Raw genomic sequence first — 27,846 nt, 5'->3', positions numbered from 1 at the left:
TGACTGCAGGCTGTTTGTGAATAAATTTATTCAGGTAAAAGCAGAGATTAAAAAAGTAGTTAAAAGTCTATGTTTTAAAAGCAGAAATAAAGAACACAAAATGCTAGAGAAGTTATGCTAAACCCTATATAAAATCAGTAGCTTTGGTGAGCTTCACAACATTCTGACAAAGCAATCAGGGGGTGTGAAAGAAGTTAACCACTAACTTGTAAATTCAGTTAAATGTATTTAAACATATACAGAAATCCTTCCACCATTACTGGAGTGCCTAAAAGCAAACTTGCTGTTTTTGGGCCAGGTAGCTCTAGACAACCTCCCTAACTTTGTAAAGATAGAAACATGTCCTATTATCTCATGAGAGGGGGTGAAGGCAGGTGGTGTGACATTATCAGATCAGCCTAAAATCAACAAAACTCAACCTGGTGAGTCTTCATTGACTCGTGCAGTCCAGAAAAAAACTATGCAACAATCATGTCTGAACATCATCCTTGAAAGTTATCTAATTATCTCCATTATCTCATTATCAGTTCTGAAGGAGGGTCACTGGACTTGAAACATTATTTCTGATTTCTCTCCACAGATGATGCCAGACCTGCTGAATTTTTCCAGCTGTTTCTGTTTTTGCTTCCCATTTCCAGTATCCGCAGACTTTTTCAAAAATTATTAATTATTTACGTTCTCTGACTCTTTCCCCATAGTCCTGTAAATGATTCCCTTTAAACATTATTTATTCCATTAAATTCCTCATAATTTTGCAAAACTCTACTTAATCTCCCCTTAACCTCTCTGGTCAGAAGAAAATAATCTCAGCTTCTCCATTCTCGTCCCTTATTCCTGATATCGTTCTAATAAACCTCAGTGTGGAGAGAAATTATGAATCGTTAGGACAAAAAAAGCTGTTTTTCTAAAAAAGGTAACACTATTTAGTTATTATACTGAGTTAAGCAAATGTTTGCTTCCAATGTTTCACATTCATTGAACAAGGATGAGCAATTAACAATAATCAACCACCTTATGTTTTATCCAACCTTTTTTAGATACATTGGAACAACATTCATTGCCAAGAGGCAAAAAGTTCTCCCCCAGGACAATCTTCCTCTTTTAATACAGCACAAATCCATCCACTGATGGAATGATTGGCATCAAAACCGGTGCCAATTATTAAGGCTAATTGTTAATGTTAATGTGAGAGGCCCTTGCGAACGTTGTTGTTTCTGCAAAAATCACAAGGCTGAGTCATGGGGTTGGGGGGGGTGTATGTTAAGCTAGATATGCTTGCACAAACAGTTACAAGTAACTGTGTCTTGCTTCTGCAAAAATCGCAAGGTGGAATCATGAGAGTATATACCAAGAAATAATTAACCGAAAAGGGAGGTGGTCGACTGGTAGAAACAGATGTATTGACATGACAGTTGCAATTACAACATGCATAGGGAGTTAGTATGAACAAGATAACCAAATAAGACCCAGTGTTGCGTCAGCAAAAGTAATAAGACCCAGCTATCAAGGTGGGGGTTGCACGCCAATAACAGGCCACAGACAGATGTGGTAAGCCGATTACATTAGCAGGTGCACACAGCAATACAACTATCAGATATGAAGTAAAAGGGGGAGTACCAAGAGACTCAACTGAACTGTATAAATGTAATGTAACTTCCTGAACGAGGTGCCTACTTTATGGTCACCTGGCTTGCAAGACCATTTCAATAAAGACTGCTTCAGAATTTGACTCGGACTGAAATTATTGAACAGTGAGCTTTGTTTCTCACAGTTAAGAATCTCTCAGCATGTTTCAAAACTCTGGACATTCCTCGTTCAAAAAGCATCACCAGAAATTCAGCTGTATTTGTTGGATTTTTCTGTTCACGAACTCTGTTCCATGTTTGCTGCACAAGAATAGACACTGCACTTCAGTGTCATTCATTGTGCAGAGTGGGACCTTCAAAAAGAAATTGGATGTATTTAAATGCAATATGTTTTTCATCAGTGATACCCACTAATGTTTTGTACTTAGGAAGGCGAACGTTATCAATGTTGAGGAGCGAGGTAAGTTTCCAGGTTTCAAGCTGTAATGCAAAACGGTATTTCACCTGGAGTGGCTCATGCATTTTTAGTCCTTTCAGTCTGCGTCCACCAACTGAGCTGGCGTGACTCTTAACAAGTAACATATTTTTAGTGTTAGCATTCTACATGGGCTGCGTGCAAACTGATTGCAAATCAGAAGTCACCTTTGTGTAATTCATTGCAATTACAAATGTAGTCACAGTAAAAAGTAGTACTTCTTTCTAAAAGGCCCTGAAGTCATAACATCCAAACTTTTCTTTCCTTCTTGTACAGATTTGAAATTGGCCACTCTTCAGCAACAGTTTCTGTACAGCTGGTTTCACACCACTGCATTGCCTGAAGTAAATCTCAAGTTCAGAATAGAGACCCTTGATAATTACTTCAAAATAAAACACACTGCAGACTAGGTAAAACTTCACCCAGCATGCAGAATCAACCTAACTTTGGATATTCTGTGCCAGTCAGCTTTTCTGCTTTTTACCTCAGACATTGCAAAAACATATCTAAATGAAAATTTCAATCAGTGCCACAACGTGGGCAGCTGTTACTGCATTTATTGAGAAGTGAATGATGAGCACCCAAACTCATTTTATGAGCACAGCCAGCAACATAAAAGGAGGTTTAGAAATCAAAGGTCAAGGAAGTGCATTCCAAGATACCTGCAAACCAGCCCCCTTCAGTTAATTAATTAGTAAAAAAAACAGACATGTTCAGTCCGAGTAAGGAAGCTAGCCTGGATTGATTGTATACTTTGGCTGAGAGGATCATGAGTTCAAGTCTCACATCAAGAATTGAGCAATCTAGTCAACAGTTCAGTGTAAAAGTTAATAATGTGTGCTGGAATTTTCCCAGTTTGCACTAACCATTAGCACTGCACTATACATACATGGCTGCTTCTTCAAGCAAATTTGAGTGAAATTCCTGCATGATAACATTTACTAAACTTCAAAAGCATTTATTTGGGTATTAAGCACTTTGGGACATTGTAAGGCTGTAAACGGTGTTACATAACATCTTTCTTATCTCTGTCAAAAGTTGTTGGTGTAGCTATGGCTAAGGCAATCACTGGGCAAAGTATCTTTGACACTTTTCAACATGAGAAAGCTGCTGCACAAGTAGAACAATCGCACGAAAAGAAAGAAATTACATTAAAGGAAAGAAACAGGAGGCAAATGAAACAAAGTTGTCCAAAGTTGCACTAATTGAGTGACAGTCTGTCACAAGTTATTTCTTGCATCTGTTGACTACAGGTCAGCTTATTAGCTTTGTCAGGTTGACAAATGAAGTGACCACGTTGGCAAGAATAGGTGGTTGCTTTTGTAATCCTCGGGGGAGAGGGGGTACATTTCAGTCACAATAACACGCTGTCAAAACAACAAGTTGCTCAAGAAAACAACAGAATGGCAAGAAAGAAATTGATGTTCTGAATGAATGATTTATTTTACTTACTTAATGAATAACTGCAAGGCAGTTAAAGCCTGCAGTAGTGCAGGGCAAAAAAAAAACTGAGAAGCTATTTTTATTGTGAGCACAAACATAATGAAGGGCACTGGACTAGGCATGCGGAAATCAGCCTAGAATTTGTTTGCCTAAGACTCTTTTTGAAATTGAAACACTATCTCAGGTCAAGTGATAGCTGGGCTGGTTGAATTTTGGAGACATGGAGATGAAGCAGCTTAAGCTTGACTTGAATTGCAAATCTTTGTGGCACAGAAGCCCAGCCCCTTGAGCTTCTGGTGGATCTGTACCAGGAGCCACAACAACAGTTTACAACCATACAGCAAATTAAAGGTGAATAATGTCTCAGAGCAGCAAATGATCACAAGGACATATGAAGCAGACCATGTGGCCTCTTGAATACAATTTAGGCGGACCATTGGCCTTAACTACACTTCCCACCACTCCATGTATTCTCTGTTCCTTGTAGGATTTTTTGAATATAAATTACATATTACTAACTTGATTTTTTTTTGATGAGGTAACAGAGAAGGTTGTTGAGGGTTATGTAGTAGATGTGATGAATATAAATTTTAAAAATTCATTCACAGGGTGTATCTGTCTCTGTGCAACCACCACATATTGTTCATCCCTAACAACATTGGAGAAAGTGGTGATGAGTTGCCTTCTTGAATTTCTCAAAGGTAGTCAGCTCAGGATTACTACCTGTGCCTCAAGCTAGTCAGAGGAGAAACAGCAGAATATAAAGGCTGAACACGTGGCTGAGAAGATGATGTGAGGGAAGAGTTTTGGATTTATGGGGAGTTGGGGCCGGTTCTAGGGAAGTTGGTTCCTGTACAAACTGGATAGGTTACAGCTGCATAGGACTGGGACTGATGTTCTGGAGAGTGGGGGGTGGGAGGAAGGTACTTGGCAGAGTGACTGGGGAGAATTTAAACAAGGGTGGAGGGGTGGGAAACAGAGCAGTATTGCAGTAGATGCAGAGGAGGGGTTGAAACCAAGGCTAACATGAAGAAGAACATGAACAGGCAAGGAAATGCTGGTGAAAAGAGCAGGGGCGGTGGTCTGAAATGCATATGTTTCAATGTGAGTTATAATAGGCAAGGAAGATAGAGTCATAGGGTCATAGAGATGTACAGCATGGAAACAGACCCTTCGGTCCAACCCGTCCATGCCGACCAGATATCCCAACTCAATCTAGTCCCACCTGCCAGCACCCGGCCCATATCCTTCCAAACCCTTCCTATTCATATACCCATCCAAATGCCTCTTAAATGTTGCAATTGTACCACCCTCCACCACTTCCTCTGGCAGCTCATTCCATGTATGTACCATATACGTGAAAAAGTTGCCCCTTAGGTCTCTTTTATATCTTTCCCCTCTCACCCTAAACCAATGCCCTCTCGTTCTGGACTCCCCGACTCCAGGGAAAAGACTTTGTCTATTTATCCTATCCATGCCCCTCATAATTACGTAAACCTCTATAAGGTCACCCCTCAGCCTCCGACGCTTCAGGGAAAACAGCCCCAGCCTGTTCAGCCTCTCCCTGTAGCTCAAATCCTCCAACCCTGGCAACATCCTTGTAAATCTTTTCTGAACCCTTTCAAGTTTCACAACATCTTTCTGATAGGAAGGAGGCCAGAATTGCACACAATATTCCAACAGTGGCCTAACCAATGTCCTGTTCAGCCGCAACATGACCTCCCAACTCCTGTACTCAATACTCTGACCAATAAAGGAAAGCATACCAAACGCCTTCTTCACTATCCTATCTACCTGCATCTCCACTTTCAAGGAGCTATGAACCTGCACTCCAAGCTCTCTCTGTTCAGCAACACTCCCTACGACCTTACCATTAAGTGTATAAGTCCTGGTAAGATTTGCTTTCCCAAAATGCAGCACCTCGCATTTATCTGAATTAAATTCCATCTGCCACTTCTCAGCCCAGTGGCCCATCTGGTCCAGATCCTGTTGTAATCTGAGGTCACCCTCTTCGCTGTCCACTACACCTCCAATTTTGGTGTCATCTGCACTTACTAACTGTACCTCTTATGCTCGCATCCAAATCATTTATGTAAATGACAAAAAGTGGAGGACCCAAAACCGATCCTTGTGGCACTCCACTGGTCACAGGCCTCCATCTGAAAAACAGGCCTCCAGTCTGAAAAACAACCCTCTATCACCACCCTCTGTCTTCTACCTTTTAGCCAGTTCTGTATCCAAATAGCTCGTTCTCCCTGTATTCCATGAGATCTAACCTTGCTAATCAGTCTCCCATGGGGAACCTTGTCGAACGCCTTACTGAAGTACATATAGGTCACATCTACTGCTCTGCCCTCATCAGAGCAGAAGATGAACTTAGAGCTTTGATTAGTACTTGGAACTATGACACTATTGTCATTATGGAGACTTGGCTGAAAGAGGTACAAGACTAGCAATTGAATGTCCCAGAATGTAGATGTGTCAGATGTGATAGAAGGGGACATAGCATTACTGGCACTGGAGTATCTCATAGTTGTACTGAGGGAGGATACATCAAAGGACTCGGGCAGCGAGGCAATATGGGTAGGGAATATACTATAGGCCTCCCAACAGCCAGCAGCAGATAGAGGACAGAATATGTAAACAAATTTTGGAAAGATGCAAAAACTGCAGGGTTGTTGTGGTGGGTGATTTTAACTTCCCCTATATCGACTGGGACTCGGTTATGCTGGGGGCTTGGATGGGGCAAAATGTGCAAAGACCATTCAGGAGAGTTTCTTGACACAGCATATAAATATTCCATTCAGGGAAGGGGTTATACTGGATCTGCTTTTGGGAAATGTGCCCGGCAAAGTGAGTGAAGTTTCAGTGGGGGAACATTTAGGGAGTAGTGACCATAATATCGAGAGTTTTAAGATACTCATGAATAGGGATAACAGCAGTCATCGGATGAAGGTGTTAAACTGGGGGAAGGTGAACTATTACAATATTAGGCAGGAACTGGAGAATTTGATTGGAGGTGGCAGTTTGGAGGTAAATCTACATCAGACATATGGGGTACGTAAAATGGTAGTTGTTAAGAATTCAGGAGCGGCATGTTCCTATGAGAATGAAGGATAGGTATGGCAAGTTACGTGAACCTTGGATGACCAGGGATGTTATGACTTTGGTCAAGAAGAAAAAGGAAGCATACGTAAAGTCTATGAAGATGGGAACTGACAAAGCCTTTGGAGTATATCAAGGAGATAGGAAAGAACTTAAACATGGAATAAGTAGGGCTAAAAGAGTCATGAAAAGTCATTAGCAAACAGGATTAAGGAGAATTCCAAGGCTTTTTATACATATATATACATATGCGTGGCTCTGTGGTTAGCACTGCTGCCTCACAGCGCCAGGGACCCGGGTTCAATTCCCACCTCGGGCAACTGCCTGTGTGGAGTTTGCACATTCTCCCAGTGTCTGCGTGGGTTTCCCCTGGGCGCTCCGGTTTCCTCCCACAGTCACAAAGATGTGCAGGTTAGGTGAATTGACAATGCTAAATTGCCTGTAGTGTTAGGTGCATTAGTCAGGGGTGAATGTAGGTCTGGGTGGGTTACTCTTCGGAGGGTCAGTGTGGACTTGTTGGGCCAAAGGGCCTGTTTCCACACTGTAGGGAATCTAATCTAATATAAAAAGCAAGAGGGTGGCCAGGTAAATGATTAGTGCATTCAAGGACAAATGAGAGGATCTATGTGTGGAACCAGAAGAGGTAGGTGAGATCCTAACTGAATACTATGTGTTGGCATTGAATAATGAGAAGGAACTAGTGGAGGATGATCTCAGGGAAGGGAGTATGGAATTTCTAAGCGAAGGTGCTATTAAAAAGGTGTTGCGCATCTTAAAAAGTGTTAAAGTAGATACGTCCTCAGGTCCTGAAAGGATCTATCCTGGAATACTCAGAATGACAAGAGAACAAATTGCTGGAGCACTGGTATCTTTTAATGCACTTTAGCCACAGCTGAGGTCCCAGGCTACTGGAATAGCCAATACTGTCCCATTGTTTAAGAAGGGTAGCAAGGATAATCCAGGAAATTCATTCTCCCTGTGTCTGCGTGGGTTTCCTCCAGGTGCTCCGGTTTCTTTCCACAGTCCAAAGATGTGCAGGTCAGGTGAATTGGCCATGCTAAATTGCCCGTAGTGTTAGGTGGATTAGTCAGAGGGAAATGGATCTGGGTCCTCTTTGGAGGGTCGGTGTGGACTGGTTGGGCCAAAGGGCCTGTTTCCACACTGTAAGGAATCTAATCTAATCTAAAAAAAATTACAGGCCTGTAAGCCTCAAGTCGGTGGGAAGGAAATTATTGGAAAAGAGTCACAGGGACAAGATCTATACGCATTTTGAAGCAAATGGCCTTATTAGCGATAGACAGCGTGGTTTTGTGCAGGGGAGATCATGCCTCAATAATAGGTCAAGTTTTTTGAGGTGGTGATGAAGATGACTGATGAGGAAAAAGCAGTTGATGTTGTTTACTTGGATTTCAGTAAAGTCTTTGACAAGGTCCCTCATGGCAAACTGGTACAAAAGGTGAAGTCACATGGTATCAGAAGTTAAAAATCAAACAACACCAGATTATAGTCCAATAGGTTTATTTGGAAGCACTAGCTTTCAAGGCGTTGCCTGCTCATCAGGTGGTCAACTACCTGAAGAAGAGGCAGCATCTCGAAAGCCAGTACTTCCAAATAAACCTGTAGGACTATAACCTGGTGTTGTGAGATTTTTAACTTTGTGCACCCCAGTTCAACACCAGCACCTCCAAATCATGGTATCAGAAGTGAGCTGGCAAGATGGATACAGAACTGGCTGAATCATAGGAAACACAGGGTAGTGGTGGAAGGATGCTTTTCAGAATGGAGGGTTGTGACTAGTGTTGTTCCACAAGGATCAGTGCTGTTTGTGGTCTCTACAAATGATTTGAAGGAAAATGTGGCTGGTCTAATTAGTAAGTTTGTGGATTATACAAAGATCGGTGGAGTTGCGGATAGTGTGGAGGATTGTCAAAGGATACAGCAGGATATAGATAAGTTGGAGGCATGGGCAGAAAAATAGCAGATGGAGTTTAATCCAGAAAATTCGAGATGATGTATTTTGAAAGGTCAAGTATAGGTGGAAACTATTCAGTGAATGGTAGAAATGTTAAGAGTATTGAAATGCAGAGGGATCTGGGTGTCCAGGTCCAGAAATCACTGAAGGTGGCAGCACAGGTAGATAGGTAGTAAAAAAAGTTCTATGGCATGCTTACCTTCATTAGAAGGGGCATTGAGTATAAGGATAGGCAAGTTATGCTGCAGCTTTATAGAACTTTAGTTAGGCCACACTTAGAATATTGCATTTAGTTCTGGTCACCACCAAAAGGATGTGGACGCTTTGGAGAGGGTACAGAAAAGATTTATCAGCATGTTGCCTGGAATGGGGGATTTTAGCTATGAAGAAAGTTTGGATAGACTGGGTTTGTTTTCACTGGAATGTAGGAGGTTGAGGGGTGACCTGTTAGTTTAGAAGATTATGAATGGGATGGGTAGAGTGGAAAGTATGACGCTTTTCCCAGAGTGGAGGGCTCAACTACTAAGGGGCACGGCTCAAGGTGCGAGGGGTGGGAGTTTAAAAGACATGAGTGAGGCAAGTTTTTCATACAGAGGGTGGAGTGTGCCTGGAGCATGCTGCTAGAGGTGTTGGTGGAAGAAAACACAATAACAGCATTTTGAGAGATACGAGATGAGTTACTTGCTGCAGAATTTCTAGCTTCAGGACTGTTATTTATACAGGTGGTCCAGTTCAACTTCTGATCAATGGTAAACCCTAGGATGCATGTCGGGTAAAAGGTGTTTGGTAAAGTGCGAAACAGTAGGCTTGCCAGCTTGAAGTCCATGAAAAAGTACATTAGTGGCAGTAAGGATACAAGTTGGCTGAGTGATAGAAAAAAGAACAGTGCTTAATGGTTAATGTTATATTGGAAAAAGAGTCAGCATGGGTCAGTACCACAGCCAGCAATTTTCATGACACATATTAATAACTTAATTATGTGCCCAGGGCAAGTTTCAAAATTTGCGAATGGTGCAAAACATGGAGTTATAGTGAATGGACATAGATAGGCTGGTAGAATGGACAAACACGTGGAGATGCAATTTGATGCAAAGAGGTATGGATTCATTTATTTTGAGAGCAAGAACATGGAAAGCATCCAATTCTAAAGATGGTGAAGGTGCACAGAGACATGGGGGATAAATGCACATACCATAACAATAGTAGAACAGATTCATAAAATAGTAATTTAAAAAATGCCTAAAAGATCTTGGGCATACAGATGTAGGAATCAACAAAGATACAATGAGCCACTTTAAAAACACTATTTTAGCCTCAGCTGGATACTGCATCCAATTCTTGGCATACACTTTAGGAAGGATGTGAAGATTTTAGAGAAAATATAGCTCCAAGGATGAGGAATTTCAACTGGATGAAAAGACTAGAGAAGTTGGGTTGTTCTCCCAGGCGAAAAGACGGTTGAGAGGAGATTAGGTAGAGTTGCTCAAAAGCATAACTGAAAGAACTGTGGATGCTGTGAATCACAAACAAAAACAGAAATTGCTGGAAACATTAATTCTGATTTCTCTCCATAGACCTGCTGAGCTTTTCCAGCAATTTGTTTTTGTTCAAAATGATGACAGGTTTAGGCAGAGTAGAGAGAGAAACTATTTCTATTGATGGGAGAATTGATAACCAAAGGACAAAAAAATTAATTGGCTGCAGAATCAAAGTCAATATGAGGAAAAGTATGTTAATTCAGTGCATGGTTAAGATTTGGGACTAGCTAAACTGCTCTTACAGAGAGCCTGTTCTATTTTTTGCGTTAACCATTCTATGGTAAAAAAGCAGTCCCACTACCACCTTCTCTATGTAAGATGAACCAGAGCTAACATACTTCATCTGACCTGGAAATGCTTAATGCTGACAGCACGTATGCAAATTTACAGTATTCTGTTTTGCTGCACTCACAGTCAGAAGAAGATTTGCTGAAAGAAAGCTGGATTTTTTTTACCTCATGCCTATTTTAAAGATTATGGCAATAATATAAAAAACCTTGAATGTACAATTTTCTTTTTGGAAATCTAGGTTAAAGGCAGCAACAGCAAACTATACAGAGCTACAAAGCAAACAACTGGCATCAGCAAATAAAAATTGTTACGTCTTTGGTTCTATTCAGAGGTACCATTGGCAAAGTATAATCTATCAGTTGGAAATTAGGACAAATGTTTTGAGAATATCTGCCTCAGAAGTTGACTTGATGAAGACACAGAAATTGCTAGTTAAGGATACTAACACTCAAAAGGAAAGTGAGGACTGCAGATGCTGGGGATCAGAGTTGAAGAGTGTGGTGCTGGGAAAGCACAGCCAGTCAGGCAGCATCTGAGGAGTAGGAGAAACAACATTTCAGGCATAAGCCCTTCATCAGGAATGAGGCCTGTGGGCCAAGGGGGCTGAGAGATAAATGGAAGGGGGTGGGGCTGGGGCTAAGGTAGCTGGGAATGTGATAGGCAAATGAAGGTGGGAGTGATGGTGATAGGTCGGAAAGGAAGTGGAGCAGATAGGTGGGAAGGAAGATAGACAAGTAGGACAGTTCAAGAGGGCGGTGCTGAGTTGGAAGATTGGGACTAGGATAAAGTGGGGGGAGGGGAAATGAGAAACCTGGTGAAATCCACATTGATCCCATGTGATTGGAGGGTCCCAAGATGGAAGATGCGTTGCTCTTCCTCCAGGTTGGTTAAGGTTTGATGATGGAGACAGCCCAGGACCTGCATGTCCTTGGCTGAGAGGCAGGAGTAGTTAAAGAGTTTAGCCGTGGGGCAGTGGGGTTAGTTAGTGTGGGTGTCCCAGAGACGTTCTCTGAAATGATCTGCAAGTTGGCATCCTGTCTCCTCGATGTAGAGACGACACATTGGGTGCAACAGATGCAGTAGATGGCGAGTGTGGAAGTACAGGCAAATTTCTGACAGATGTGAAAGGATTCTTTGGGGCCTTGAACTGATGTAAGCGGGGAGGTGTGGGTGCAGGTTTTGCACTTCTTGCAGGAGAAGGTGTCGGGAGGGGAGGCATGGATCTAATAAGGGAGTTGCAGAAGGAATTCTCTCTTCAAAATGCACATGGGGTGGGGAGGGAACTATATCTCTGGTGGTGGAGTCTGTTTGTAGGTGGCTGAAATGGTGAGGATGATGCAGTGTATCCGGAGGTTGGTGGGTGGAAGGTGAGGACCTCTTTTTCAGAAGTGTAGAAGAAATAAGCTTTCACTTAACCTGAGGTATTACAGTGTTTTAATGCAACTTCCATAAATTCGCAAAGCATTCCTGTCTCAAATCCATATTAACACTCGAAAACTGTTAGGAAATATGTCAGTTTAAGTGCACCTAAAAAAGGTGGGAGACTTGTATTTGAGTTGGTTGCAGACATACTCCAGAGCCTGAGGACAGACAGCAGAACCCTACTTCCTCACCGATGAAAATATGCAATTTAAAATTATTCTCTTGGATCTGCCATCATCTATTGGGTTGCACTTGGTTTTAGTTTCTCTCCACAAACTTACGCAAAGGGAGCCACATTTAAGGGAAATCTAGGCAAAAAAGTACCCCAGTTCTTTATCCACCAGCAACTAGAGCTTCACTCAATTATTACTTTCAACCTATATAATATCTTGTAAAGACATCAGCAATTTCACCAACTGCTGAGGTGGGATTTGAACCCATGATCCAGAATATTATCCTACGGTTCTGGATTACTAGCCCATTGATATTATCATTACCCCACATCACACCATCGTATCATATGAGTTAAGTGGAAAGTAAAATATGGCTGGAGCAGAGGCTGAGAATCTCAAAAGAAGTACAAGGTTAAAAATCACAACACCAGGTTATGGTCCAACAGGTTTAATTGAAAGCACTAGCTTTCGGGGCGTTACTCCTTCATCAAGTGGTTGTGGAGTACACGATTGTAAGACACAGAATTTATAGCAAAAGTTTACAGTGTGATATGACTGAAGTTATACATTGAAAAATACCTTGATTGTTTGTTAAGTCTCTCATCTGTTAGAATGATCACGTTAGTTTGACTTCTTTCATATGTAACTCACAAAACTTTTTTTTTTAGAAGTTACATTCTCACTTGAAACTAACGTGGTCATTCCAACAGATGAGAGACTTAACAAACAATCAAGGTATTTTTCAATGTATAACTTCAGTCTTACCACACTGTAAACTTTTGCTATAAATTCTGTGTCTTACAATCGTGTACTCCACAACCACTTGATGAAGGAGTGTCGCTCCGAAAGCTAGTGCTTCCAATCAAACCTGTTGGACTATTACCTGGTATTGTATGATTGTTAACTTTGTACACCCCTGTCCAACACCGACATCTCCACATCAAAAGAAGTAGCTCCTGTCCGTAATAAAAGCAAAGCAGATACTGAAAATCTGAATAAAAAACAGGAACAAACAGATTGTTGAAGTGGCACTGATCTGGGAACGTTAACTCTGTTTCTCTCTCCACAGATGCTGCCATGCCTGTTGAGTTTCTCCAGCACTTTTTGCTTTTCTTTCTTAACTCCAATTCGAGATATATTGGAGAACACAAGAGAGCACGGGTTCCAGGATTTCGGACACTGCACAGATGTTGAAGGAAGTTCAAAGGAGAGTTCCTGGATTGGAAGTGGGGGCAGTGGGATCAAAGTGGACATCAATGTCACAAGTGCCTGAACATGATGCAGCATCTGTTAGGCAACATTGCAACTTCCACAGCAGCACAAGCAGCAAATCCAAACATTTGGCTGTTGCAGTAGAAACTCAGACTGCTATCATGCAAGGTCAACTGGCTAAGGATTACAGTGTACAAAGGGGCTTGTATGGCAGCACAGCAGTCTGGACTCCAACAAATTACGTTGCGACGCTACCCAAGAATGCCTTCTATTCATTCTAAATACTTAATGTTAGTGATGGAAGTTCTCAGAGAGTGTGTTTTAATTAACAGTCAATTACACCAAATCAGAAGTGAGGAAACAGGCCATTCAGCTCAACTAGCTTACGCTGATATTAACCTTCCATACAAATCTCTGCCCTTACAATGTATCTTTCCTTTCCTTGCTCCATTTTACTTAACGAACATTTTTGTAAACAGATTGGTTTGCCTTAAGCAATCCATGTGACAATGTATTCCACGTTCTTGCTATTTAAACTGACAGCAAAGACCTGGAGATTTTTGGTCTTCTGTTTGTAAATTCTACTTGATGGTTCCATCAAAACATTTCTGCAAACTTTCTCTAAATTTGCCATCTGTTCACCAACTGTCCATAGGGAGCAGCAAAGGGGATGCAAAGATCTCGGTCCTATCCTCTATTTAACAAAATGAATTTTTGTGACTTTTGTTTAAACTCTCAATTTCTGTACTGTCCAAGTCAGACTGTAAGTGATTATGCCCAAGGTTACCATTCTTCAGGTGTTAACTTAGTGAGTAAGCATCAGGAGTCAGTCCCAACATGAGGAGAACTGTCGCCAAGTGCAATCTTGATCTCACTTGAATGTCATACAGGTTTCTGGCAGGGATTGCTGGGTTGGAACAATGAACACTAAGACTGGTTAATATTTCCTCTTCCTCAGATCAATAGTAATGCACACATCGCTGGTTAAGCTGATAATCACAGCGGGTCAGGCAGCATTCATACACAGACAACAAGCTAACGTTTCAAGTCTAGATGACTCTTCACCAGAGCTGACATGAAATATCATCCAGGCTCAAAACATTAGCTTCCTCTCTCTCCACAGATGCTGTCTGACCCGCTGTGATTTTCAGCATTTTTTTACAGTACAGATTCCAGCATCTTCCTAGTCCGTGTGCCACAGGTGAATGTGTAAGTCAGCATGGCAAACCTTACAAAAGGAAATAACTCAAGCCAGGAGCATTCAGGGGCAATCTGAACTAATGAAATTTGTAATAGCAGCTGCCAGAGCTAGAAATAACGGACTTGAGAAAGTCATCACTTATGCATGTCAGTGCAAAGCAACTGGGACAAATCCCTGGCAAATATAATGTGGTGAAAACCTACCATGTCAGCACATTCCTGCTGTAAATACATCTTTACTGTGTCCCAGTGTGCTTTTTGATTGATTCAGTGGTACTGTTGCTGTTCCAGCTATTTGTCTGACCTAGTGCATTTGACAGGAATGTAAGGTGCTCGATCTAAACATCTGATAAAGGAGAGCTACTATTGTAAATGGGAATTGCTGGTCGGCTCTGTTCCTAGTACAGTTTCCTTTACATTCTTTGACAAGGTAATTTGCCTTCCATAGTTCCGATAACATGTTGATACCCTATACCTATACGCTAATTGTAATTAGCATCAGGTATGAAGATATCACTCTCTTCCCACCACTTTGCTCGGGAAGCAGCATTTCCAAAAGAATAAATGCAAGATTTACAAGAACCCATTCTTATGCACTCCAGCTGGCCTCAGTCTCCAATGCTCCCCAAATTAATTTTTTTTTAAATAATTATATCGCTTGCCAGGTGACTGTCAACAATTCAACAACAGGAACCATTACAGCTAAGCCAATCCCATTACAGTATAACAGTTCGACCACGAACTTATATGAAAGGAGAACTGTTCAGCAATAAGTGCAAACAAGATCTGGACATTCAGTTTCATACAATGGACCCAATTAGTGCACTGGCAGCTCATGATAAGGTAAATTGCTGATTTCTCCCTTGTGGGTCCAGCTACTGACAGCATCATCAATCTCAGTCATGTGTAACTCTGACCTTTTCCACTATCAGCAGCCTTGCAGCTGAGTTCCTGACAAAGATTCGAGCTCAGTGTGAGTGAACCCTGCAAATGGTTCTGCTTCATGACATCTTAAGGTCTGAGGTCAGCAAGCACAGGTTTCATGGACACAGAGTTGGTACTAAGGAGCTGCTTTTTCTAAAATAAAAGTTGTACTTTTCCATACCAGAGAGATCTTGAAAGGAAACAAACTTCTCACTCAATATTAGCCCATATGTAGCCAAAATTGTTAAACAGTTCAGATTCAAGAAGGCTTAGCACCGTGATACTGCTCCCACATTTGGAGAAGCCCTCCTAATATCACTCTCACATTTTTGACCAGAATATAAAAAACACCTCGTCAGCTAATACTGTACATGGTTCGTCACCAGATGCATGCCCCTCCCCCCAATAAATCATCCTGGTTGTTTTATGATAAAACTAACATATAGATTTATGATGTCTCTGAGTTCCAAACACTGCATTCTACCCATCTACCCTTCACCTCACATCTTCATTGTGTATCCATAAATTCAGAAGATTCATTGCCCTGGCATCTAATTATACTCTACCTTTAATGGATTCCAAAGCTGTCCTTTCCTCCTCACCAAATGTACTTTACCAGCTACAAAGCACTCGGAGGCATCCTGGAAGGTGCTAGATAAATCCAATTGTTTCTTCTTTCTTTGCTCCAAGCACTTCCTCCAGCACAATGACAAAGCTGAGATGCTGCCAAACAGATATTAATGCCATATTCTGTATCCAATTGGGAAACATCTATTTTAATGCAGTATTGTTACACATCACAGAAGTAGTGTGACAGAAATCAAGCCTTGTTATTTCCAGAGTCGTGACAAAAGTTAAAAATCTTAATAATGACTCCGGATGACAGAATGCAGAGATCAGGTTTTGAACTTAACAAAAATGACTATTTGGAACTTTTTATTTACTACTTTATACTTGAGAAGAACTGTAATGTTGAACTTTTAACTTAATTCTTCATGTTTATACTTTTAACTTATGATTTTGTACCTACATACCTTGTACTTGCGATGATGCCAGGAATGGTGACATTGTAAACTTCTCACTGTACTCCTGTATCCCTGTACTTGAGTATACATGTCAATAAAGCCTAATTCTAAGAAACTAGACTCTAACTACAGGTAGGAGAAAGTGAGGTCTGTAGATGCTGGAGATCAGAGCTGAAAATGTGTTGCTGGAAAAGCGCAGCAGGTCAGGCAGCATCCAGGGATGCTGCCTGACCTGGATGCTGCCTGACCTGCTGCACTTTTCCAGCAACACATTTTCAGCTCTAACTACAGGTAAACAACTATGAACTGTAGTCACTTAACTTTACTAATTAAAACTCTAATTCCTTTGTAAGTCTCCTCTTTTACTCTCTCTCTCGCTCACCAGCCACCCCCCCCCACCACACACACAGAGTGGGGGAGAAATATGGGTGTCATGGATAGAGGGGAAACTGTGAGTTTTGCAGTTCAATGGATCTGGAAACGATTCTTATGACTTTTCTAGTGCTAATCCACGCCATATGACTCCGAATTCCCATTAAGTCCCACTTCACCATTATCCCCACATGGCCAGTTTCCAAAAGTGAGCCCAGATTGTGAATGTCAATCAATAGGTGACCTTGGTGGTGATACAAGTCTAGTTTTCTTATTTCACCAAACTCTCATGATTGCAGTTTCTAGTGTCACTGGGAATGACCATGGCCCTCAGGTAATATTTCTCTGTTTCTCAGCTCGAATACTTTGATGCTTATTGCAGTACTCATACCACTTGGATGAAATCAACTAGCTCCACACAGGTCAAGAACAGTTGCCAATTTGCTGGTCAATAAGGCGCAGTAGAACATCGGGCATTTCATTTATCTACTGAGCTATTTTGGGAAACCAGCTTCTATAAAATGAAAGCAGGATTTTAATGCAGAGATTCGAGATGTCAAATCTGTATTTTAAATACGTAATGTCCTTGTGAGATGTCAACTATCATTGAAATCAAAGTGCCACATGTTCTGTAGGGCTGGTGAAAATTGGCTGTTAGATTGTATGCAAAAAAGTGAAAAACATGAAAAACTGCTTTTGTAGAAGGAAACCTGCTTTTATATGACATATTGTCAGACCATTCAGTAAAGTTTCAGAATTACTCATCATTCACGTTCTGAGATGTAATGAAACAAAAGGAGTAATTAAATTGTGTCAAAGTCTACAAATGCCACATTGCCAGTGATTTATCTGAATGTTGTCATGCAATATTAATCTTTAGGCTTTGTCTGTTAAGCAGGTAAGACAAATGGGTTTTGCACTAGGATTGATCTTAGATTAATGGTCAGTTTCTGAAAGTAATTCATTAATTGCAAAGCTCAACAAAGGTGAACATCTGAAAACATAACATCCATTTTACTTAATGATACAGAAGCAAAAACAGTCTTAATCAGAAGTTTCACTCTGGTAGAACAGCAATTGCATTGAACAAGATTGAAATTATCACAATATAACAAAGTATCACAATATCACAATGCAAAAGAAAAATAAAGTTAATAATAAGGCCAAGCCAATTAAATTGTCCTCACAAGGAGTTGTATTTTAATTTTTATATAATGTTGTGTTGCAGTTGTCACACCCTTGGGCAGTCCATGAGCTGCAAACTTGTGTGATTTGTTTAGTCCCTTTTCAGTTGTAAAGTGTTCAGATTCGTAAACATGCAGCAGCAAAGGTTTAATCTTAAGCAAGATCCAAGTTCATTACACAACTATGTTGAAAATTACTTTGTAAAGAGGGACAATATTATTAACGAAACACAATACAAAGATTTAAAGGTGGGTACTGAGGAACGATACTGCAGAAATGTGAAAGAAAGGCCAGTCTATTACCTTTGCAGGCCTGGCTAGTTTGAAGATTTCGCTTTCCAAGTTGAAATAATTAAAAACTTGAAGTGAAGAGTTCAGCTGCTGTGCATGGTTTCTACAGTCAAATATCTGGAGGTGACTCTCCCATAGGTGGACTGAACACAGCAGCTTTTGGGCAGAAGCGAGAGCTCCTTTATTTCACTTTTCCTGCACGTTCTATCCATGTCCTGAACTGTGACGGTTCAGCTCAGCAGTCCTTAATAGGGTTGCCTCCCTTGATTATCCTTTAGGAACCATTTCTCTCAGAATAGTGTTACAGAATCATATTTCGCCCAACAAGTCAACACCGACCCTCCGAAGAGTAACCTATCCAGACCCATTCCACTACCCTATTACTCTATATTTACCCCTGACTAATGCACCGAACCTCCACATCCCTGAACACTACGGTCAATTTAGCATGGCCAATTCACCTAATCTCACATCTTTGGATTGTGGAAAGAAACCGGAGCACCCGGAGGAAACCCATACAGACATGGGGAGAATGTGCAAACTCCACTCACACAGTCACCCAAGGCTGTAATCGAACCTTGATCCCTGGCGCTGTGAGGCAGCAGTGTTGGAAATGGCAGCTCACAGCCTGTCTGATCAAAACTTAAAATGTCTGCAATCCCATAACTTTTGCACCATACTTCCACTTTGGGTAACACACCCATCCACTGTCTTTCAATGGAGGTAGCTAACTTTTACCTGTCCACTCTTGGTCAAAAGTTAAGTGTTGGAAGTTGTAATCAACAGTGTTATCAAGCAGCACTTACTTACGAACAACCTGTACATTGATGCTCAATTTGGGTCCTGACAAGGCGAATCAGCTCCTGACCTCATTACAGTCTTAGTTCAAAATGGACAAAAGAATTGAGCTTCAGAAGTGCTTGCCTTGACATCAGGGCACACATGACTGAGTAAAATCAGGAAACCTTAGGAAAACTGCAGCCAATAGGAATCAGGGGAAAGCTCTCTGCTAGTTTGAGTCATAACTGGCACAAAGATGGTTATGGTTGTTGGTCCATCAGTCATCTCAGCTCCAGGCCATCTCTGCAGGAGTCCCTTAGGGCAGTGTCCTAGATCCAACTGTCTTCAGCTTCTTCATTGATAACGTTTCCTCTACCAGAAAATCAGAAATGGGGACATTTGCTCATGATTCCATAATGTTCAGCACCATTCATGACTCCTTAGATGCTGACATAGACCATTCCTAAATGTATCAACGAGTGTATAATATCCAGGTTTAGGTTGACAGGAGGCAAGTAACACTGGTGCCACACAAATGTCAGGGAATGACTAACTCCAACAACAGAATTAACAATCAATCCTCGACATTCAATGGCATTACCATCATAGAGTTCCCTACTATCAACACTGTAGAAGTTATCATTGACCAAAAATTGTACTAGCTTAAGCCATAGAAATGCTATGGCTATAAGAGCAGATCAGAGTCTAGGAATCATGTAGCAATTAACCTCCTGATGCCCCATGGTCTGTCCACTGCCTACAAGGCATCAGTCAGCATTCTGATAGAATACTCCTCATTTGCCTGGATGAGTGTAACTCCAACAATGCTCAAGAAGCTTGACACCATCTAGGATATTGATACCATGCAGGACAACACAGCCTACCTGACTGAACCACACCTACAACATTTAATCCCTCCACCACCAACACTCAGTAACAACAGTGTGAACAATCCACAAGATGTACTGTAGCAATTGACTGAGGATGCTGAGATAGCACCTTGCAAACTCAGGACTACTTCCAACCAAAAGGACAAGGGCCACAGATACATGGGAGCACCACTACCTGAAAACTTCCTTAAACAAATACTCACCATTTTGATTTGGAAATACATCACCATTCCTTCAGTGTCAATGGGTGAAAATCTTGTAACAACCTGTTTCAGAACTGAGGAAGAGTCACCGGACCCGAAACATTAACTCTGATTTTTCTTCACAGGTGCTGCCAGGCCTGAAACTTTTCAGCAACTTCTGTTTTTGTTTCTGATTTACAGCATTCACATTTCTTTTGGTTTTTATTGTAAACTTTCACTGTACTCCTGTACTTGAGTACACATGACGATAAAACCTAATTCTATGCTATTCAATCTTTCACCAAATATCAAGGGCAGTCACTCTCACCTCACCAAAAGGAACATTTTTGGACTAGTGATGATGCTTCAAAGTGGATTGGGATCTTCAACATTCACCTGACCCACTAAAGAAGGCACAATGGTCAGTGAGATACAATTAAACATAAAGGATGCCAGGTCTGCCAGTTCAGTGCTCCCGCAGCACTACAACTGAACATCAGACTGAACAACTGAACAGAGTGTTAGAGTTATCAAGTGACCCACTAACTCAGAGCTGACAGTGCTATCAACTAAGTCAAACTGTTACATATACATGGCTCCAATGAACAGCACTTACTATAGTAGATGCAAATTCAGAAATGTTAGCCTGATTTTAACTGTCCCCACATGGCAAAAACTAGGCACTAACTCAATACATCCTACCTCAAGTCTCTGTTCCTGCTTGCAGGCCAGGCTGTCAATCTGGCTGGGTGCCAGATGGGTCATTGCACATTTTGTTAGAAATTAGTTGTCTGATGTTAAGTTTGATTGAGATTTCACACACCAGGCTTTGTTGGGTTACTGCGCACAATCCTGCAGTCTCCCCATTAATGACGTGGCCCATTAATGACGTGGCCTAAGTCTACAGCTCAATATTAAAGGGTAAGTTAAAGGATCCTCACTTTTAAAACTGACAGACATATCTGATTAGTTATTTAAGGTGCAATCCCCTCATTGCAACTTTAATTACATAGATTATCCCACGGGCAGGGTGACACCACTGATTATAGTAATTGATCTGCCACTTCTAATTAGCCAGCTAATAGTTCATCGCCTCATGAAGCACAGCAGGAAACCCCAGAATTTGGTGATGATCCCCCATCATGCAGGCACTAACTCCCAGAAACCCATCAGAGAGAAAGCTGCACAGCATGCTGAATTACATTTAGAGACTGTTACCATGCAACCAGAAATAAATTATCTCCTTGCACAGGCTCACCTCAGTATGTGTGAACCCTGAGGCACTCTGTCATGAGGATAAATCTGATTATCACACACCTCCGCTAGTAAGAACACAACTATCAGGCAAATCTTGCTCATCAAATTCTATGGTCTATTAGAGGAGAAGACCTACTGTAGTGGTCTGTTGGTGCCATTTTGTTGGCTCAGGTTTCATGTGAACTTGGGCTCCATTTGTATCAGCAGGGGCTCAAATGAGTCACAAAGTACAGGGCTCAAGTCATACTCCTGGGTTTGTGAACAAAAGTCCAGGTTGACTGGAGTGTTGCCTTTCAAATGAAACGTTAAACCAAGGCCCCAACTACTTGCTAAGGTAAAAGCAAAATATCACATGGCACTATTCTGAAGACGAGCAGGTGAGTTATCCCTTGTGGCCTGGCCATTATGGATCCTCTAATCAGCACAACAGTATCAAAAACAGAAGTTGCTGGAAAAACTCAGCAGGTCTGGCAGCATCTGTGAACAGAAATCAGAGTTAATGCTTTGGGTCTGGTGACCCTTCCTGAGAACTGATGGTAGCTAGGGAAAATGTTAATTTATATGCAGAAGACAGGATGGGAGGAGGGAGGACAGAGTAAACGATAGGTGGGGATAGAGCGCAGAAGGAGAGAAGAACAGTTGGACAGACAAAGGAGTGGATAACGATCTGGCTAGGAGATTGAATAGCTGTTAATGGGGACTAACAATTAGTGGCTAACAATAGGTAGTGGACAATAGCAGACTATGTGAAAAGGCCTGATGTGCGGGCAGTGGGGGGCTACGATATGGGGGAGTTCAAGTCCTAAAATTATTGAACTTGATAGTGAGTTCAGAAGGTTGCAGGGTTCCCAAGCGACAAATGGGTCTTTTACTTCCAGCTTGCGCTGAGCTTCACTAGAACACTGGAACAATGTGTTTTATGTTCTATGATGCTGTCTAGTCCTCGATTCCCCAACCCTGGGAAAAAGAGGCATTCAGCCGATCCATGCCACTCATGATCTTATGCACTTCTGTCAGGTCCACCCTCAGTTTCTTACATTCTTAAAGAAAAAAGTCCTAGCTTGTCCAACCTCTCCCTACAACCCAGACTGTTTTGAGCCCTAGCAATATCCTTGTAAATTTCTTCTGCATACTTTCCAATTTAATTACATTCTCCTTATAAACTTGAGTTAAACCAAGAAATCAGCTTGCCTGCACCCACCTTTAATTCTGAGCTTTCCATTCGACAGAGCAACAGGGTAAAGTCTCACAAGGGAGACAGACCAACGCTGTATGACACACATCGTGCTGACACAATTCTGTGAGCAGATAGAGTACAGTGCATATCATGAAGGCTCCACTCAGTAAAAATCAGCAATAAAAGGTAGAAGCTCCAAACAGACAAGATCACAGAATCTTAGAATCCCTACAGCGTGGAAGCAAGCCACTTGGCCCATCAAGTCCTCACTTACCCTCCAAAGAGCATCCTGCCACCTTATCCCTGTAACCTCACATTTCTCATGGCTAATCTACCCACCAGGTACATCCCTGAATACTAACCACTGAGCCACCATGTCGCCCAAGTTGGACATGACTTTAGTGATGATGGGAAGAGTGGGAGTGTCACACCCCTGACCGTTCTTTGGCACTCAGTTGCAAACTGGACAAAGACAACAGTTGGACTCATGGGGCAGCCATTCTGCATGTCTTTGATCAGCTGCAGAAATCACTACAGAACTGTATGAGTGCACAGATTGTCAAGTAATCATTAGAACCATTCAGAAAGAAGCACTGATCGGAGTGCATCCACAACTCTGGAGTCAACTGCAAGCTGAAACATCAAGGAAGTTTACAATTCAAGTTGAGAAAATGCCTCAAACTTAACAGTAAGGAACAGCCATCTACACATGAAGGACTAGAATCTTGATTTGCTTACCGCAAGTAAAACAATGCAGTTACACACAGATTTGTTATTACCGAGAGTGCATTTTTTCCCTAGAGCCTTCATTTGCCATCACTAAGAGCAACTGCTAAGGAAAACGTTCTTAAATTTTTCATCATCAGGCTACTTCAGCAACAAGTAATGAAAAACCAAGGCAAGTATATTCAGCGGAAAGTGATATGGGATGAAAAGTTGTGATTTGCTGACCTCGACACCTGTAGCCGAAGGGGAAGATAGAGGCAGGTAAGAAATCCCACAGAATTGATATCTTGCTGGGAAAAAAAGCAATCAAATAGGAGACATACCATGGAGTGTAACACAACAGAAGGAACACTGTGGTAAAAACAATGACTGCAGATGCTGTATTTTAACTATAGCGTATGAATAAAATGTGCGAAGCTTCAAGACTAGTAGTTTAATCAATCAAGTTGCATCTGGAACACAATGCCTTGCACTTGCTTTTAAAATAAGAAAAAGTTAAGGTCTAAGCGATCTTTTAATATAATTTGAGGGGGTTTGGTCTCGTCCATAACACTAGGCACTTTAACATGGCACACACTTTAATAGCCCAGCGTAAAATCTGGAACAGGCCAATTGGAAATCGACTATTTCATGTAATATTTAAATTTATCTTTTCCCACAATAAGAAAGCTACAGTAGAAACACAGAAACATAGAAAATAGGTACAGGAGTTGGCCATTCGGCCTTTCAAGCCTGCACCACTATTCAATATGATCATCAATTTCAGGATCTCATTCCTACCCTCTCCCTTGATCCCTTCATCCCTATAGTCACAAGGGCCACGTACAGCTCCCTCTTGAATCTATCTAAAGAACTGGCCCCAACAGCTTCCTGTGAGAATTCCACAGGTTCACAACTCTGAGTGAAGAAATTCTTCTTCATTTCAGTTCTGAATGGCTTACCCCTTATTCTTAGACTGTGACTCCTAGTTGTGAACCTCCTCAACATCAGCAACATTCTATCCATATCTAGCCTGTCCAGTCCCATCAGGATTTTATATGTTTCTCTGACATTCATCCCTCATTCTTCTAAATTCCAGCGAATGGGCTCAGTGGTTAGCACTACTGCCTCACAGTACCAGGGTCCCAGGTTCGATTTCGGCCTCGGGTGACTGTCTGTGTGGAGTTTGCACATTCTCCCATCGTGTCTGCGTGGGTTGACTCCGGGTGTTCCGTTTTCTTCCCACAGTCCAAAAATGCGCAGGTCAGGTGAATTGGCCATGCTAAATTGCCCATAGAGTTAGGTACATTAGTGAGAGGGAAATGGGACTGGGTGGTTTACTCTTCGGAGGGTCAGTGTGGACTTGTTGGGAGGGCCTGTTTCCACACTGTAGGGAATTTAATCTAATCTAATCAGAAAAGCCCAGTCGATCCAGTCTTTCCTCATATGTCAGTCCTGCCATACTGGGAGTAAGTGTGGTGAAGAATTTCCTTTCTCTGACTAGGAGACCAAAACTGCACACAATACTCAAGGTGTGGCCTCACCATGGCCCTGTATAATTGCAGCAAGACATCCTTACTCTGATACACAAATCCTCTTGCCATGAAGGCCAGTATGCCATTATATTTCCTCACCGCCTGCTGTAACTGCATGCAGTTTTCTTTTTGATGGAAGACCAACTTTTGTTAATCCTGGATTAACAAAAGTGGCATCAATGATAACTCCAAGAGCAGCAGACAGCAGGTAGATCTGCAGACAGTAGGAGAATTTTTGCTGGTGGCCCAGTCAATGAATGAAGGATCAAACTTAGCTACAGCCTGGAACTCTCTTCTCAAATTCTACCAATCTTGATAAACACTCCTTCTTTTTGAAATCCTATCTCCTTAACCTTTCTCAGCTCTTCTACCAGTTTTCCTGAGTGTCCAAATCCCTTTATTAAGAATTATGTGAACCTCCTTGAAATATTTCTGAAGTACCATGTAAAAATAATATGGAATAGGCAATATATGAGCAGACATGTTTAAACTGTTGGGACTGGTATGTCACCATTGATATCAAGGGAAGTTTGCATAATGAAACTTCCTTTAGAGGTCAGATTAGAGTGGTGCTAGAAAAGCACAGCAGGCCAGGCAGCATCCGAGGAGCAGGAAAATCGACGTTTCGGGCAGGAGCCCTTCATCAGGAATTCCTGACCTGCTGTGCTTTTCCAGCACCATTCTAATTTTGACTCTGATCTCCAGCATCTGCAGTCTTCACTTTCGCCTTCCTTTAGAGGTGTCTAATGCACAATCCAGTTTCAAGTGTGGGCTCCATGTGCAGGCTCAAGTGTGTGATGCAGGTCTTTGTTCTAAGCAACATTGTAATAGGATTATTTCACTTGGTCCTTTCATTTGTCCACTGACACTTGGGAAAAGTGATCCTTCCCAATTAGGTTCAACATTGCATTTTAGAAAAAAATAGGGCTTAGACGACAAAGTAAAGCAGTGACCAGGGCATCTCCGACCTGATTTATTTTGTGAAGCATTGAAGGGAAAACCTTTGTGCTTCAGTGATATCAGACCTGAGACCGAAAGGATTTTAAAATAGAATTATATCCAATGTGGGTTTCATAACTAATTTCTTGTAAAGGAGCTATACGACAGATGTTTTCAGTCTTCTGAATGACCCATTTTACATTATATTTTCTCTTTTTCCTAAATTAAGTAAATTAATCACAAACGTAAAAGAATGAAATGCAGACCTCATTGCCTAAATGTGAACAAATCATACACATTTATTAGATTTAAAACATGATCCCACTAATAATCTGGGATTGATAACAAGGCAAAGTTTGCTAAGGGCCATCTTTTGCCAATTCATTTGGCTATACTCAACAGCCAATCATGACAGAAGTGTTCCCACGGTCTAGGAAGCACCAATGTTCATGACTGGCCTTGCACTCAGTGCTGACCTAGGTCATGTATGTTGTTCAATGCAAGTACACCCTACATCAAGGAATCTTGCAGAACATTGTTCTTGCTTGTAGGACATTTCCTCACTACTGCTGCATCAGACCCCAACAGAAGCAAATGACATTCAGCTTCTGCCGAGAAGTGCAGAAATGCTAACATCTAAGAAAGACACTACTCTGAAAGGCATCTCAACAGAAGCCAACTCTCAGCTTCAGCATTCAAGCTATCCCCCAGGAATAAGCAGTAAGACTGGCCATGGGCAACAAGCCAACAATAGCATCTTGCCCTAAATGCCCTAAAAGAGCCAACAGTGCTAACAATGTAAGCAGATCTCATGCATCCTCAACTCAACTGTCATTAGCAAATAATCTTATGCATTAATTGTCCCAAATATATGCACAAGAAATACCAATAGCTCTAATGTACTGACCCTGAAAGGACCAAGCAATCAAATATACTGTGTCTTCATGAAATATGTATCTGTCATAGCCCTTTCAATTTTAAATGATAAATAAAGCAGGTTGAAGTGTAACTCCCCAGGCTAACTGTATTTGATGTCTTCAAAATGCAACTTCATAGATTCTGACGGGCTGATGCTAAGTCACTCAGACCAACTGCAAGCATTGCAAGCTTCAGTGATAAAGCTAACCTGAAGTGATCATTCAGAATAGGAATAAGTACACAGGGCCACACTGCAACTGGGTTATGGTCCCTTCCAAAGAGCAAAAATGCACTGAATGCGTCACTACTGGAGGGGAGTTCCTCCTTACACTCTCTTCATGTATAAACTACCCTGAAGCTACGTCACAAGGCATTAGACTCAATGACAATTGATATGAACTGTACAGAGGCTCCAACATGGGTCATAAAGTCTGAGCATTTCAAATAATCAAGAACACTAAACCGTAAGGCCTAAGACAAAATGGCAAGCAAAATGAAGTCAACAACATTTCAGATTGCAATAGGGTTAAGGTTAGGGGAATTTCATGGTAGTTCAATCAGGAGAAATGACTGAAATTTTACATCTTCCTAAATGTAAGATCTTGGTTACATTTTTGAAAGAAATGTTTATAAGTTAAATGGAGCAATACAAACAGAGCTCCAAATAAATTAGGAGCAACAATAAGCCATTCAGCCCCTCGCTGCTGCATTATCATTTGAAAAGAATATGGCTCATTTCATCGTGGTCTCTACATTCCTATATAGCCCTAATACTGTTCAACTCTGTTGGCAGTCAAAAATCTAACTCCATATTAAAAATATTCAATGACACATCTCCATTGTTCCCTCCTATAGAAATTCCACAGATTAACAATCTTCTGACTGGTAAGGATTTAAAATGTGATTGATCATTTGGATTATATGCCAAATGTGAAGCTGTAATCAATATTGTAATTAAAACTCTACTGCCTGTGTGCTAATTTGTGGTATTTCATAGACCTATCATTCCAGTGCTCATTGATCGACATCAGCTCCAGATTTGGCAACATGTCAAATTTAAAATTCTAACCCTTGTGATTAAATTCCTCTGGACTCCATTCTGACACTCCTACACACACACACGCACATATACGTTTGTGGGGTGAATTTGTACTTGCAGAGTTACATTGTACTTTGCTCAACAACTGCATGAATCCATGGAAGACTCTGTTAACTATATTTTTAGATTAGAATCAATCTAAACATTATGG

General features: G+C 41.4%; 1 protein-coding gene and 1 long non-coding RNA gene across 7 annotated transcripts in view; one reads left to right on the top strand and one right to left on the bottom strand.

Moving 5' to 3' along the window:
- The window catches only part of spata20 (spermatogenesis associated 20), a 551,333-nt gene that overhangs the window by 74,219 nt on the left and 449,268 nt on the right, over positions 1–27,846 (bottom strand). The gene's annotated exons all lie outside the window — the stretch shown is intronic.
- LOC122562008 lies at positions 1,617–8,692 on the top strand. Its single transcript, XR_006315184.1, has 3 exons — positions 1,617–1,770; positions 4,077–4,078; positions 8,680–8,692. It is a non-coding gene; the product is annotated as an uncharacterized LOC122562008 (long non-coding RNA).

The sequence above is a fragment of the Chiloscyllium plagiosum genome, chromosome 24 (genome assembly GCF_004010195.1).
Source record: "Chiloscyllium plagiosum isolate BGI_BamShark_2017 chromosome 24, ASM401019v2, whole genome shotgun sequence".
In the NCBI taxonomy this organism is placed as follows: domain Eukaryota; kingdom Metazoa; phylum Chordata; class Chondrichthyes; order Orectolobiformes; family Hemiscylliidae; genus Chiloscyllium; species Chiloscyllium plagiosum.
The sequence above is the reverse complement of the archived record's forward strand: the minus strand, read 5'-3'. Positions and strand labels throughout refer to the sequence as shown.